The following is a 14,692-nucleotide window of genomic DNA, read 5'->3' as shown; positions in this document are numbered from 1 at the left end:
CACAAGGCTATATCATTAAATCTGCCTCTCTTCCAAACTGAGTGGGCTGATTGGCATTTAAAAATAGTATCCTTGGTGAAAACAAGAAATGCACATACCCTGGGGGACGTGTGGGAGTGCCTGCTTAAGTACTGGGTGGGCCAAGTCAGCACACTGCAGGGGAATGTAATTGGTTGCCTACATTCCCTACTTCCCACCACCATCCCTAGCTAGCTCTACTGTTGACCTGAGGAATTGTTTTAATCGCAGCTGAGATAGCACACTGAAGCCTTCCTTCTACTCCCTCCCCCTGATTTCCCTTTCTCTATCGTTCCATCATTTCTGCTCTCTCTTTAACCTCTCTTGGGTAGGGGGCAATATTTTCACGTCCCGATGAAAAGTGTGCCCAATGCATATAATTGGTAGATTTTGGATAGAAACTAAAACTGTTAAAATTATGTCTGTGAGTATAACAGAACTAAAGTGGAAGGCGAAACCCCGAGGACAAACCATCCCCCCATTAAAATATTCAGCCTACCACTGTTTTCAATGGCTGTCACTTTTGTTATAAGGCGAAATCCTTCCAGATTGCAGTTCCTAGGGCTTCCACTAGATATCAACAGTCTTTAGAAAGAGTTTCATGCTGGTTTTTGGAAAAATTTGCCAGAAATTGTAGTTTTTCTAGGTGGCCCCCATTTTGGCTGTAGTGTTTCCAAGCGCGTGGAAGAGAGTGTGTTCTTTGGTATTTTTCTCCGGTAAAGACAACGATTCTCCGTCTTAAATTTGATCGTTTATTTACGTATTAGGGTACCTAAGGTTTGATTATAAACGTTGTTTGACTTGTTTGGAAAAGATTATTAGTAACGTTTGGGATTCATTTTGATGGAGTGAAACTGGGTGGATTATTAACTGAAGCGCGCCAGCTAAACTGAGTTTTTATGGATATAAAGAAGGACATTATCGAACAAAAGGACCATTTGTGATGTATCTGGGACCTTTTGGAGTGCCAACAGAAGAAGATCAAAGGTAAGGCATTTATTATATCACTATTTCTGACTTTCGTGGCGCACCTGCCTGGTTGAAATATGTTTTTCATGCTTTTGTATGCGGGGCGCTGTCCTCAGATAATCGCATGGTGTGCTTTCGCCGTAAAGCCTTTTTGAAATCTGACACAGCGGCTGGATTAACCTCTTACATCTAGACGTTCCGCTAGCGGAACACCTGCTCCAATATCCAATGATAGGCGTGGCGCGAATTACAAATTCCTCAAAAATACAAAAACTTCAATTTTTCAAACATATGACTATTTCACACCATTTTAAAGACAAAACTCTCCTTTATCTAACCACATTGTCCGATTTCAAAAAGGCTTTACAGCGAAAGCAAAACATTAGATTATGTCAGCAGAGTACCAAGCCAGAAATAATCAGACACCCATTTTTCAAGCTAGCATATAATGTCACAAAAACCCAGAAGACAGCTAAATGCAGCACTAACCTTTGATGATCTTCATCAGATGACACACATAGGACATTATGTTATACAATACATGCATGTTTTGTTAAATCAAGTTCATATTTAAATCAAAAAACAGCTTTTTACATTAGCATGTGACGTTCAGAACTAGCATACCCCCCGCAAACTTCCGGGGAATTTGCTAACAATTTACTAAATTACTCACGATAAACGTTCACAAAAAGCATAACAATTATTTTAAGAATTATAGATACAGAACTCCTCTATGCACTCAATATGTCCGATTTTAAAATAGCTTTTGGTGAAAGCACATTTTGCAATATTCTAAGTACATAGCCCAGCCATCACGGGCTAGCTATTTAGACACCCGGCAAGTTTAGCACTCACCAATATCAGATTTACTATTATAAAAGTTTGATTACCTTTTGTTGTCTTCGTCAGAATGCACTCCCAGGACTGCTACTTCAATAACAAATGTTGGTTTGGTCCAAAATAATCCATCGTTATATCCGAATAGCGGCGTTTTGTTCGTGCGTTCAAGACACTATCCGAAATGGTAAATCAGGGTCGCGCGCATGGCGCAATTCATGACAAAAAAAATCTAAATATTCCATTACCGTACTTCGAAGCATGTCAACCGCTGTTTAAAATTAATTGTTATGCCATTTTTCTCATAAAAAAGCGATAATATTCCGACCGGGAATGTCCATTTAGCTAAACAGAGGAAAGAAAACAAAGCTTTCGGTCGACGCGGGCACGAGCCTGAGTCTCACAGTACTGTAACCAGCCACTACCCAAACGCGCTACTTTGTTTCAGCCAGAGCCTGCAAAGCCACGATTCAGCATTTTGCCACCTTCTGAGAACCTATGGCAGCCGTAGGAAGTGTCACGGGACAGCTAAGATCCTCACTCTTCAATAAACAGAGACAAGAAGAACGACACCTTGTCAGACAGGCCACTTCCTGCATGAAATCTTCTCAGGTTTTTGCCTGCCATATGAGTTCTGTTATACTCACAGACACCATTCAAACAGTTTTAGAAACTTTAGGGTGTTTTCTATCCAAAGCCAATAATTATATGCATATTCTAGTTACTGGGCAGGACTAGTAACCAGATTAAATCGGGTACGTTTTTTATCCAGCCGTGAAAATACTGCCCCCTAGCCATAACAGGTTAACAAGAAGTTAAGCTTTATTTTGATGTACAGTGGGGGGAAAATGTATTTGATCCCCTGCTGATTTAGTACGTTTGCCCACTTACAAAGAAATGATCAGTCTATAATTTTAATAGTAGGTTTATTTGAACAGTGAGAGACAGAATAACAACAAAAATATCCAGAAAAACGCATGTCAAAAATGTTATAAATTGATTTGCATTTTAATGAGGGAAATAAGTATTTCACCCCCTCTCAATCAGAAAGTTTTCTGGCTCCCAGGTGTCTTTTATACAGGTTAGGAGCTTGAGATTAGGAGCACACTCTTAAAGGGAGTGCTCCTAACCGCAGCTTGTTATCTGTAAAAAAGACACCTGTCCACAGAAGCAATCAATCAATCAGATTCCAAACTCTCCACCATGGCCAAGACCAAAGAGCTCTCCAAGGATGTCAGGGACAAGATTGTGGACCTATACAAGGCTGGAATGGGCTACAAGACCATGGCCAAGCAGCTTGGTGAGAAGGTGACAACAGTTTGTGCAATTTTTCACAAATGGAAGAAACACAAAAGAACTGTCAATCTCCCTCGGCCTGTGGCTCCATGCAAGATCTCACCTCGTGGGGTTGCAATGATCATGAGAACGGTGAGGAATCAGCCCAGAACTACAGGGGATGATCTTGTCAATGATCTCAAGGCAGCTGGGACCATAGTCACCAAGAAAACAATTGGTAACACACTACGCCGTGAAGGAATGAAATCCTGCAGCGCCCGCAAGGTCCCCCTGCTCAAGAAAGCACATATACATGCCCATCTGAAGTTTGCCAATGAACATCTGAATGATTCAGAGGACAACTGGTGAAAGTGTTGTGGTCAGATGAGACCAAAATGGAGCTTTTTGGCATCAACTCAACTCGCCGTGTTTGGAGGAGGATGAATGCTGCCTATGACCCCAAGAACACTATCTCCACCGTCAAACACGGAGGTGGAAACATTATGCTTTGGGGGTGTTTTTCTGCTAAGGGGACAGGACAACTTCACCGCATCAAAGGGACGATGGACAGGGCCATGTACCGTCAAATCTTGGGTGAGAACATCCTTCCCTCAGCCAGGGCATTGAAAATGGGTCGTGGATGGGTATTCCAGCATGACAATGACCCAAAACACACGGCCAAGGCAACAAAGGAGTGGCTCAAGAAGAAGCACATTAAGGTCCTGGAGTGGCCTAGCCAGGCTCCTGACCTTAATCCCATAGAAAATCTGTGGAGGGAGCTGAAGGTTCGAGTTGCCAAACGTCAGCCTCGAAACCTTAATGACTTGGAGAAGATCTGCAAAGAGGAGTGGGACAAAATCCCTCCTGAGATGTGTGCAAACCTGGTGGCCAACTACAAGAAACGTTTTGCCATCAAGTACTAAGTCATGTTTTGCAGAGGGGTCAAATACTTATTTCCCTCATTAAAATGCAAATCATTTTATAACATTTTTGACATGCGTTTTTCTGGATATTTTTGTTGTTATTCTGTCTCTCACTGTTCAAATAAACCTACCATTAAAATTATAGACTGATCATTTCTTTGTAAGTGGGCAAACATACAAAAACCGCAGGGGATCAAAAACCCTTTTCCCCACTGTTTTACACTTGTGATTTTATGAAACTTAAATATTTATAATTCTGTAGTTTGAATTTCGCGCTCTGCAATTTCACCAGATGTTGGCCAGTTGGGACCAACTTTCATAAAATCACAAGCGTAATACATAAAAATAAAGCTTAACTTTTTGTTAATCCAGTCGCTGTGTCAGATTTCAAAAGGCTTTACAGCGAAAGCACATCATGCGGTTTTCTGAGGACATAAGAAGTTAACCTGTTAGGGCTAGGGGGCAGTATTTGCACGGCTGGATAAAAAAAATGTACCCGATTTAATCTGGTTACTAATCCTACCCAGTAACTAGAATATGCATATACTTATTATATATGGATAGAAAACACTCTAAAGTTTCTAAAACTGTTTGAATGGTGTCTGTGAGTATAACAGAACTCATTTGGCAGGCAAAACCCTGAGACATTTTCTGACAGGAAGTGGATACCTGATGTGTTGTATTACCTTTAAACCTATGCCATTGAAAAACACAGGGGCTGAGGAATATTTTGGCACTTCCTATTGCTTCCACTAGATGTCCCCAGCCTTTACAAAGTGTTTTGAGTCTTCTGGAGGGAGATCTGACCGAACAAGAGCCATGGAACAATGATGGCCCATTAGACACCTGGCGCGCGAGTTCATGTTGGGTACCCTCGTTCCAATACGTTATAAAAGAGTATGCATTCGTCCACCTTGAATATTATTCATGTTCTGGTTAAAAAAGGCCCTAATGATTTATGCTATACAACGTTTGACATGTTTGAACGAACGTAAATATATTTTTTCCCCTCGTTCATGAAGTGAAGTCCGGCAGGCTTAGATCATGTGCTAACAAGACGGAGATTTTTGGACATAAATGATGAGCTTTTTTGAACAAAACTACATTCGTTATGGACCTGTGATACCTGGAAGTGACATCTGATGAAGAGAATGAAAGGTAATGGATTATTTACATAGTATTTTCGATTTTAGATCTCCCCAACACGACGTCTAGTCTGTATCGCAACGCGTATTTTTCTGGGCGCAGTGCTCAGATTATTGCAAAGTGTGATTTCCCAGTAAGGTTATTTTTAAATCTGGCAAGTTGATTGCGTTCAAGAGATGTAAATCTATAATTCTTTAAATGACAATATAATATTTTACCAATGTTTTCTAATTTTAATTATTTAATTTGTGAAGCTGACTTGACTGCCGGTTATTGGAGGGAAACTATTTCCTCAACATCAATGCCATAGTAAAACGCTGTTTTTGGATATAAATATGAACTTGATAGAACTAAAAATGCATGCATTGTCTAACATAATGTCCTAGGAGTGTCATCTGATGGAGATTGTAAAAGGTTAGTGCATCATTTTAGCTGGTTTTATGGTTTTGGTGACCCTGTCTTTGAATTGACAAAACATTACACACAACTCTTGTAAATGTACTGTCCTAACATACTCTAAATTTATGCTTTCGCCGTAAAACCTTTTTGAAATCGTAAAACGTGGTTAGATTAAGGAGATGTTTATCTTTCAAAGGGTGTAAAATAGTTGTATGTTTGAAAAATTTGAATTTTGACATTTATTTGGATTCAAATTTGCCGCTCTTGAAATGCACCTGCTGTTGATGGAGTGCACCACGGGTGGGACGCTTGCGTCCCACCTAGCCCATAGAGGTTAATTCCACTTTCTCTGTGTCCCTCTCTCGCTTTCCTCTCTCTCTCTCCCTCGCGCCTCTCTCCCACGATGCACACCGCCACCTCTCCAAGGTGTGGCATCCCTGCAGGTGGCAACTGTAAATAACCGGGTAAGAATGTGCGGCGCCTAACCTCCCAACACACATTTTTGAGGGAAGCGAGAGAGCGGGTGTGTGCCATTTTTTTGAGAATTTATCAAATTAAATCAACTGAAATATCACATTTACACAAGTATTCAGATGCTTTACTCAGTTCTTTGTTGAACCACTTTGGCAGCGATTACAGCCTCTAGACTTCTTGGATATGACGCTACAAGCTTGGCATAACTATTTGGGGAGTTTCTCCCATTCTTCTCTGCAGATCCTCTCAAACTCTGTCAGGTTGGATGGGGACCGTTGCTGCACAGCTATTTTCAGGTCTGGAATCTGGCTGGGCCACTGAACAACGTTCAGAGACTTGTCCCGAAGCCACTCCTGCGTTGTCTTGAATGTGTGCTTTGGGTCGTTGTCCTGTTGGAAGGTGAACCTGGGCAATCAGGAGCAAGTTTTCATCAAGGATCTCTCTGTACTTTGCTGCTTTAACCTGTTGGGGATAGTGGGCAGTATTTGCACGGCCGGATAAAAAACGTACCCGATTTAATCTGGTTACTACTCCTGCCCAGTAACTAGAATATGCATATAATTGTTTGATCTGGATAGAAAACACCCTAAAGTTTCTAAAACTGTTTGAATGGTGTCTGTGAATATAACAGAACTTATTTGGCAGGGCAAAACCTGAGAAGATTCCAAACAGGAAGCGCCCTCTCTGACCATTTCTTGGCCTTCTTGATCATCTCTATCCAAAACAGGGGATCTCTGGCATAACGTGACATTTTCTAACGCTCCCATAGGCTCTCAGAAGGCGCCAGAACGTTGAATGATGACTTTTCAGGCCATGGCTGAAAAACAGTAGCACATTTGGTAAGTGGTCGATCTGAGAACAATGAGACTGGGGCGCGCGTGCACGAGATGACTCCATGTTTTCATTTTCAGTCTTTGAACGAAAACGACTCCCGGTCGGAATATTATCGCTTTTTTACGAGAAAAATCACATAAAAATTGATTTTAACCTGTTGGGTCTAGGGGGCAGCATTTGCACGTCTGGATAAAAAAAATGTACCCGATTTAATCTGGTTACTAATCCTACCCAGTAACTAGAATATGCATATACTTATTATATATGGATAGAAAACACTCTAAAGTTTCCAAAACTGTTTGAATGGTGTCTGTGAGTATAACAGAACTCATTTGGCAGGCAAAACCCTGAGACATTTTCTGACAGGAAGTGGATACCTGATGTGTTGTATTGACTTTAAACCTATCCCATTGAAAAACACAGGGGTTTAGGAATATTTTGGCACTTCCTATTGCTTCCACTAGATGTCACCAGCCTTTACAAAGTGTTTTGAGTCTTCTGGAGGGAGATCTGACCGAACAAGAGCCATGGAACGGTGATGTCCCATTAGACACCTGGCGCGCTAGTTCATGTTGGGTACCGTCGTTCCAATACGTTATAAAAGAGTATGCATTCGTCCACCTTGAATATTATTCATGTTCTGGTTAAAAAAGGCCCTAATGATTTATGCTATACAACGTTTGACATGTTTGAACGAACGGAAATATATTTTTTCCCCTCGTTCATGACGAGAAGTCCGGCTGGCTTACATCATGTGCTAACGAGACGGAGATTTTTGGACATAAATGATGAGCTTTTTTGAACAAAACTACATTCGTTATGGACCTGTGATACCTGGAAGTGACATCTGATGAAGAGAATCAAAGGTAATGGATTATTTACATAGTATTTTCGATTTTAGATCTCCCCAACATGACGTCTAGTCTGTATCGCAACGCGTATTTTTCTGGGCGCAGTGCTCAGATTATTGCAAAGTGTGATTTCCCAGTAAGGTTATTTTTAAATCTGGCAAGTTGATTGCGTTCAAGAGATGTAAATCTATAATTCTTTAAATGACAATATAATATTTTACCAATGTTTTCTAATTTTAATTATTCAATTTCTGACGCTGACTTGACTGCCGGTTATTGGAGGGAAACGATTTCCTCAACATCAATGCCATAGTAAAACGCTGTTTTTGTATATAAATATGAACTTGATAGAACTAAAAATGCATGCATTGTCTAACATAATGTCCTAGGAGTGTCATCTGATGGAGATTGTAAAAGGTTAGTGCATCATTTTAGCTGGTTTTATGGTTTTGGTGACCCTGTCTTTGACTTGACAAAACATTACACACAACTCTTGTAAATGTACTGTCCTAACATACTCTAAATTTATGCTTTCGCCGTAAAACCTTTTTGAAATCGTAAAACGTGGTTAGATTAAGGAGATGTTTATCTTTCAAATGGTGTAACATAGTTGTATTTTTGAAAAATTTGAATTTTGACATTTATTTGGATTCAAATTTGCCGCTCTTGAAATGCACCTGCTGTTGATGGAGTGCACCACGGGTGGCACGCTAGCGTCCCACCTAGCCCCAAGAGGTTAAACAGCGTTTGACATGCTTCGAAGTACGGTAATGGAATATTTTGAATTTTTTTGTCACGAAACGTGCCGGGCGCGTCACCCTTCTGTACCCTTCGGATAGTGTCTTGAACGCACGAACAAAACGCCGCTATTTGGATATAACTATGGATTATTTGGAACCAAACCAATATTTGTTATTGAAGTAGAAGTCCTGGGAGTGCATTCTGACGAAGAACAGCAAAGGTAATCCAATTTTTCTTATAGTAAATCTTAGTTTGGTGGGTGTCAAAATAGCTAGCCAGTGATGCCGGGCTATCTACTCAGAATATTGCAAAATGTGCTTTCACCGAAAAGCTATTTTAAAATCGGACATAGCGATTGCATAAAGGAGTTCTGTATCTATAATTCTTAAAATAATTGTTATGTTTTTTGTGAACGTTTATCGTGAGTAATTTAGTAAATTCACCGGAAGTGTTCGGTGGGAATGCTAGTCACATGCTAATGTAAAAAGCTGGTTTTTGATATAAATATGAACTTGATTGAACAAAACATGCATCTATTGTGTAACATAATGTCCTAGGTGTGTCATCTGATGAAGATCATCAAAGGTTAGTGCTGCATTTAGCTGTGGTTTTGGTTTTTGTGACATTATATGCTAGCTTGAAAAATGGGTGTCTGATTATTTCTGGCTGGGTACTCTGCTGACATAATCTAATGCTGGCAAGCGTCCCACCTAGCCCATAGAGGTTAATACAAACTTACCTTCCTAATACAGGTGCATGTCTAATGGTGCCTATAAATGATTAACCAATGTGCCTATCCAATGGCCTTCACAAGCCCAGGCCTATGGTGCCTATAAATGATTAACCAATGTGCCTGTCCAATGGCATTCACAAGACCAGGCATGACCCAGAATGGCTAGGCCTGTGTTGATCCAGCTTTGCACAATCACATGGATTCTGCTTACATTCTGCTTACACATGTCTAATGGTTAACCCTATATTGATTCTGCTTATTACTCTGAGATGCATAACACATGTACTGGAAAATCCCCACAAGTGGCCCAGTCAGAGCTTGAACGGACTTGAACCCAATCTAACTTTAGAGGATATGCAGAGAAGAATGGGAGAAACTCCCAAAATACAGCTGTGCCAAGCTTGTAGCGTCATACCGGAGAAAACTACAGGCTGTAATCGCTGCAAAAGGTCCTTCAACAAAGTACTAAGTTAACAAAGGTCTGAATACTTATCTAAATCTGTTTTTGCTTCATAATTATAGGGTATTGTGTGTCAATTGATGAGGAAGAAAATCTATTTAATTTCATTTTAAAATAAGGATGTAACGTAACAAAATGTGGAAAAAGTCAAGGGATCTGAATACCTTTGGAATGCACTGTAAATACAGCTATTTCTTGTTTTTATGTGAACAGAATCACCGCTGCTTCCCATGCTGCCAATCACTAGCAGTGCAGCCAGCAAAACAGTGCATCGGACAGCACAAGGAAAATGCTACAAGTACAGATGTGACAAGTGAAAACAAATCATCTAAACTGGGGATAGTTAGCTAGATTAATGTCACAAGCATGATGAGTTCACCAATGACTTTAGTTCCACTTGAAGGTCCAAAATCATGTGATGAAATCCTGGAATCTCATTGTTGCAGTCCTCCCCAATAGCAAGCATGTAATAGCTGGTAATGAGCAGCTGATGGCAAAGCAGCAGGCAACTGAACTGCTTGTTTTGAACAATATATTTTTGAAACAGTAAAATGTACACAAATGAACCACACTTTTATGGACATTCATTTTAAACATAATCCGCCTATTATATATGTCTTAAAAAAATATATATTTGTATTTATATAAATGTGTTTTATATTTTTACCAATCATGGCTCGCCTAATGGGCGAGACGCCACTGTTGGGGAGTGTAAGGTGACACCATTCATTCTCCTTTAGCTCACTCATATTGTGGTTTGTAGAGACGGTAGTATGTCACTTCCCCTTTGTTTGGGCTTGAGCTAGAAGGGGGGGATGACATTATATTTGACAGTGGGACATTGTTGAATTAAAGAATATGGCAAAACATTTCCCACTGATTTATAAAAAAATCAAAAATACAATTATTCAGGAGAGCCAAATTGAGACCAAGGTCTCATTCTCAATGGTGCCCTGAAAACAAAAAATGCACAAATGAACAAGATAATTTAATAAATAGCAAAAAAAATTACGACAAAATACAGCAGTTACAGATACACTAAATTTCAACAACACAAATAAATTATTACAATCAACCAAGACACTAGTAATAAAAAAAACACTTGAATGTCAACATTAAAATGTCTCAATATCATCACTGTCTTATGCGAATACAAATGCCTATGTTAAGATATATAGAAAAAGGGCTGTTTTCTGTGAAAATCCCTTTCTTACAGATATAACGAAACTGTGATTACATTGAACAAAGTATATGCCAAACCCTGTCAAGCCACCTGCCTGCGTGTGCCGCAATTAACCTGCCGCCGTGACCCTCGGTGACGTGGTTCTCTTTGTGAAAGTGCCAATCAGGGCTTGGTGGGGTCAGAGTGTATTCGTTGTCGTCGAGACACACAAAGGAACATCGTCTAGTCTGCTGTCAGAGACAATGGTTCACTTCAGCAGGTGGCCTCCTCTTGACTAACCATGCATGTAGATGGACAAACTGTTTGAATTGTCTAGAACCCATGGTGGATTGATAACGCTCCTGAATCTTGACACGTATACGACCCTGGAGACCGGGGTTCAGTCCATCCTTCCCATAGGTTTTCCTGCTTGCCTGTCTCCCCCTTTGATTTGATAACTGTCTGAATAAAGTGTAACTTACAAAAGTGCATCAGCCATACATAGTCAAGGCTTGAATTGTCTTTCAGGGGTTCTTGTATCAGCTTGGATGTATATACCCAGATGGACCCTTCAATGATAAAGTGCCATGACTTGTGTGGCGAAAGGAAGTTCTGATCCTGGATGAACAATTTAGTAGCTCTCAGGAAGATGCAAACAAGACACCGAATGGAAAATGACATGTTTTTTTTAGAGACACTGAGGACTAAACTTGACATGAAGCATTGCTCTCATTCCAGACTAGCTTCTAATTTTTTCAGATCAAAGCACTAAACTACTTGGCACTCATGCATTTCTGTCTGTAGCGATGAGCGAAAACAATGCCGTCTTAGATTGATTATTTTGGAAATAGTGGGAAGAAAATTGCATGGCAGAGGTCTGTCTGAGTGGCCCTCACTTTAGAAGACAGAGAGAAAGAATTGAATAAAATGATGAGTCCCTTTACAATGGTCCAAAAGCTTTTAGAATAACTGAATAGGTGTTGACTAAGGCTTTGAAAAGTGTCACTTCTCATGCTTATGAAAGTAGCAGCAATAGAAAGCCCAGAAGTGACTCAGTATGTTTCCCCTGAAAGGCTAACTAAAACAAAAGTGAGTGGAAAGCGAAAAACGTCAGAGGCTGCTTGCTGACGTCCAAACACATTCACTTCAAATATGTAAATCGTTATACTGATAGTGGCAGATCTTGCCCAAACTGGAGGTTAGGGTTTTCTGCGGACACTACCATTAGTGTAGAAATGCAAAGCATAATGTGAAAGTATACTTTGAAAGGTAGCATTTGTAATCAAACAATGTTTTAAATGGACTTTGAAATAACCAGTTCTGACTCAGTGACCGTTAATCAAAGCTGTTAATCATAATGTCCCTATAAACAACAATCCCCAAACTTGTGTCTTAAGGCCCCCATTACAATCAATTGCAGAAAATGGAAAACACACTGTGGTTTCACTCAGTAGCTGTTCCACTCACAGACGTGGTCATTGAATATTGATGCGGAACTACACCTTTTCCTAAACACAGTGGGGACATTCTAAGTGAACCTGTTGTGCATTTTTCTGCAATTAATCTAAATGTGGCCTTAGACTGCAATCAAATCCAAGTGATGGGTAACCAAATGGTCATGGCACATTTTGGTATCACAGGTGATTTTTGGGTGAAAAACGATTAAAAACTTTAGAGCAGTTAATGCTCTGTTTTTTTATTATTCTATTTATGAAACAAAATATGCAGACACCAAAAAATCCCTAAATGTCTTTTTGAGCAAATTTACATGTGTTAATTAGTCAGAGACATTTAGCATTTAAAGAATTTTGCTTTTAATGCACTTGCTCTCCGAGGTCAAACATATCGTAGCTTGGAGAATGAGATGTTATAAAAGCTAATAACACAATTAGCAGATGTCATTTGTGGAAAGCTGACATCCACCTCTGCACCCATCCAAACAAATCCTGATAACGACCTGTTCCTACCAGAAATTTGGTTCACATTTCACTTGATGTAAAATAAATGTTCTGTTCTGACCTTGAGCAAGGCCACAAACCCTGTCAAATGCTGTACCAATGATAAGACCCCGGCATGCGGCATCCGTTATCAGTGCAACATGAACCTAAGCTGAGTTTTTTTAATACAAAAAGTCAAGATTTTTGCATTTTGATTTGATGTCTACCGCTGATAAACCACCAATTATTAATGAGTACTTACAGACTTCCACAATAACTGCTCCCAATAGATTAGTCACAATGTTAACACAGAGCGAGCTAGCTAACCAATGCACATTCTCGTAATATGACAGCATAAACATGGGACAAGGTAAAGATACCAATGTCCAAGCCAAGACGGTTGTAGTGACTACATCCACACACCCCCTCCGCCACAGCTTCCTGTGTTCGAGAGTGTAGTGTTGACAAATAAGGACAGTGCCAGGTCAATCACCTTGCCAGGAAATCTGTAGTGCATCATCACTCACAAATCCCCCACCTCCCCACTCGTCCGGTGCAGGGAATAGCCTCCCTCCGCTGTTCTAGTGTTTGGAACAGCAGGCCATTAGGACTGAGGGAATCCCAGAGAGGGCTCCTCTCTGAAACACTATTCAACATTAAAAACATGTTTTGCAGGCACCCATCCACCAAATACACAACGCCATTAAGAATGAAGCAGGCAAGCCGGAATTACCTTGGAAATGCCTGCCCGCCATCCATGTGACAGGGATGGAAGAAGCGTGAGGACGACAGACAGAGAAGAGATGTACGGGGAGAGAGGAATGAGAGAGAAAAACAGAAGAAAGGCTGATTGGAATGAGAAAGAATGTGGAGATAGGAGGCTAGAGAAGATGGGTAGATGTGTTTGGGGGATAAAAAAAGACAGATAAAACAGGTCAGATGGTTTTTTCCCCCTGTAGTTTTCAGCAGGATAGTAGAGCAGTTGCAGCATGCATAGGACACCTCATTAAACAAATCAATGTGTTCAAGATGGACTTCTAAGTTTTGCCCCTTCCCATCACTCTTCCTTCTATAGCAGGGGTGCTCAAATCCAAGCATCAAGGTCAGCAGCATTGCTGGTTCTCTTCTCTCCCTAGTCACCACACAACAGTGGTAGGCCTGATCACCGACAACGATGAGACAGCCTATAGGGAGGAGGTCAGAGACCTGGCCGTGAGGTGACAGGACAACAACTTCTCTCTCAACGTGATCAAGACAAAGGAGATGATTGTGGACTACAGGAAAAAGAGGACCGAGCACACCCACATTCTCATCAACGGGGCTGCATTGGAGCAGGTTGAGAGCATCAAGTTCCTTGGTGTCCACATCACCAACAAACTAACATGGTCCAAGCACACCAAGACAGTCATGAAGAGGGCACGACAAAACCAATTCCCCCTCGGGAGACTGAAAAGATTTGGCATGGGTCCTCAGATCCTCAAAAGGTTCTACAGCTGCACCATCGAAAGCATCCTGACTGGTTGCATCACTGCCTGGTATGGCAACTGCTCGGCCTCTGACCGCAAGGCACTACGGAGGGTAGGGCGAACGGCCCAGTACATCACTGGGGCCAAGCTTCCTGCCATCCAGGACCTCTATGCCAGGCGGTGTCAGAGGAAGGCCCTAAAAATTGTCAAAGACTCCAGCCACCCTAGTCATAGACTGTTCTCTCTTCTACCACACGGCAAGTGGTACCGGAGCGCCAAGTCTAGGTCCAAGAGGATTCTAAACAGCTTCTACCCCCAAGTCATAAGACTCCTGAACATCTAGTCAAATGGCTATCCAGACTATTTGCAGTGCCCCCCCCACCCCATCTTTACACCACTGCTATTCTCTGTTGTCATCTATGCATAGTCAATTTAATAACTCTACCTACATGTACATACTACCTCAA

At 40.9% G+C, this 14,692-nt stretch overlaps 1 long non-coding RNA gene across 1 annotated transcript; it reads left to right on the top strand.

Annotated features, from left to right (window-relative positions):
* The first annotated feature begins 9,446 nt into the window (after positions 1-9,446).
* LOC106597020 (uncharacterized) lies at positions 9,447-10,226 on the top strand. Its single transcript, XR_001318926.2, has 2 exons — positions 9,447-9,679; positions 9,874-10,226. It is a non-coding gene; the product is annotated as an uncharacterized lncRNA (long non-coding RNA).
* The last annotated feature ends 4,466 nt before the right edge of the window (positions 10,227-14,692 follow it).

This window comes from Salmo salar, chromosome ssa11, assembly GCF_905237065.1.
Source record: "Salmo salar chromosome ssa11, Ssal_v3.1, whole genome shotgun sequence".
Taxonomy (NCBI): domain Eukaryota; kingdom Metazoa; phylum Chordata; class Actinopteri; order Salmoniformes; family Salmonidae; genus Salmo; species Salmo salar.
Note: the sequence above shows the minus strand (reverse complement) of the source record. Positions and strands in the feature narration are given on the sequence as shown.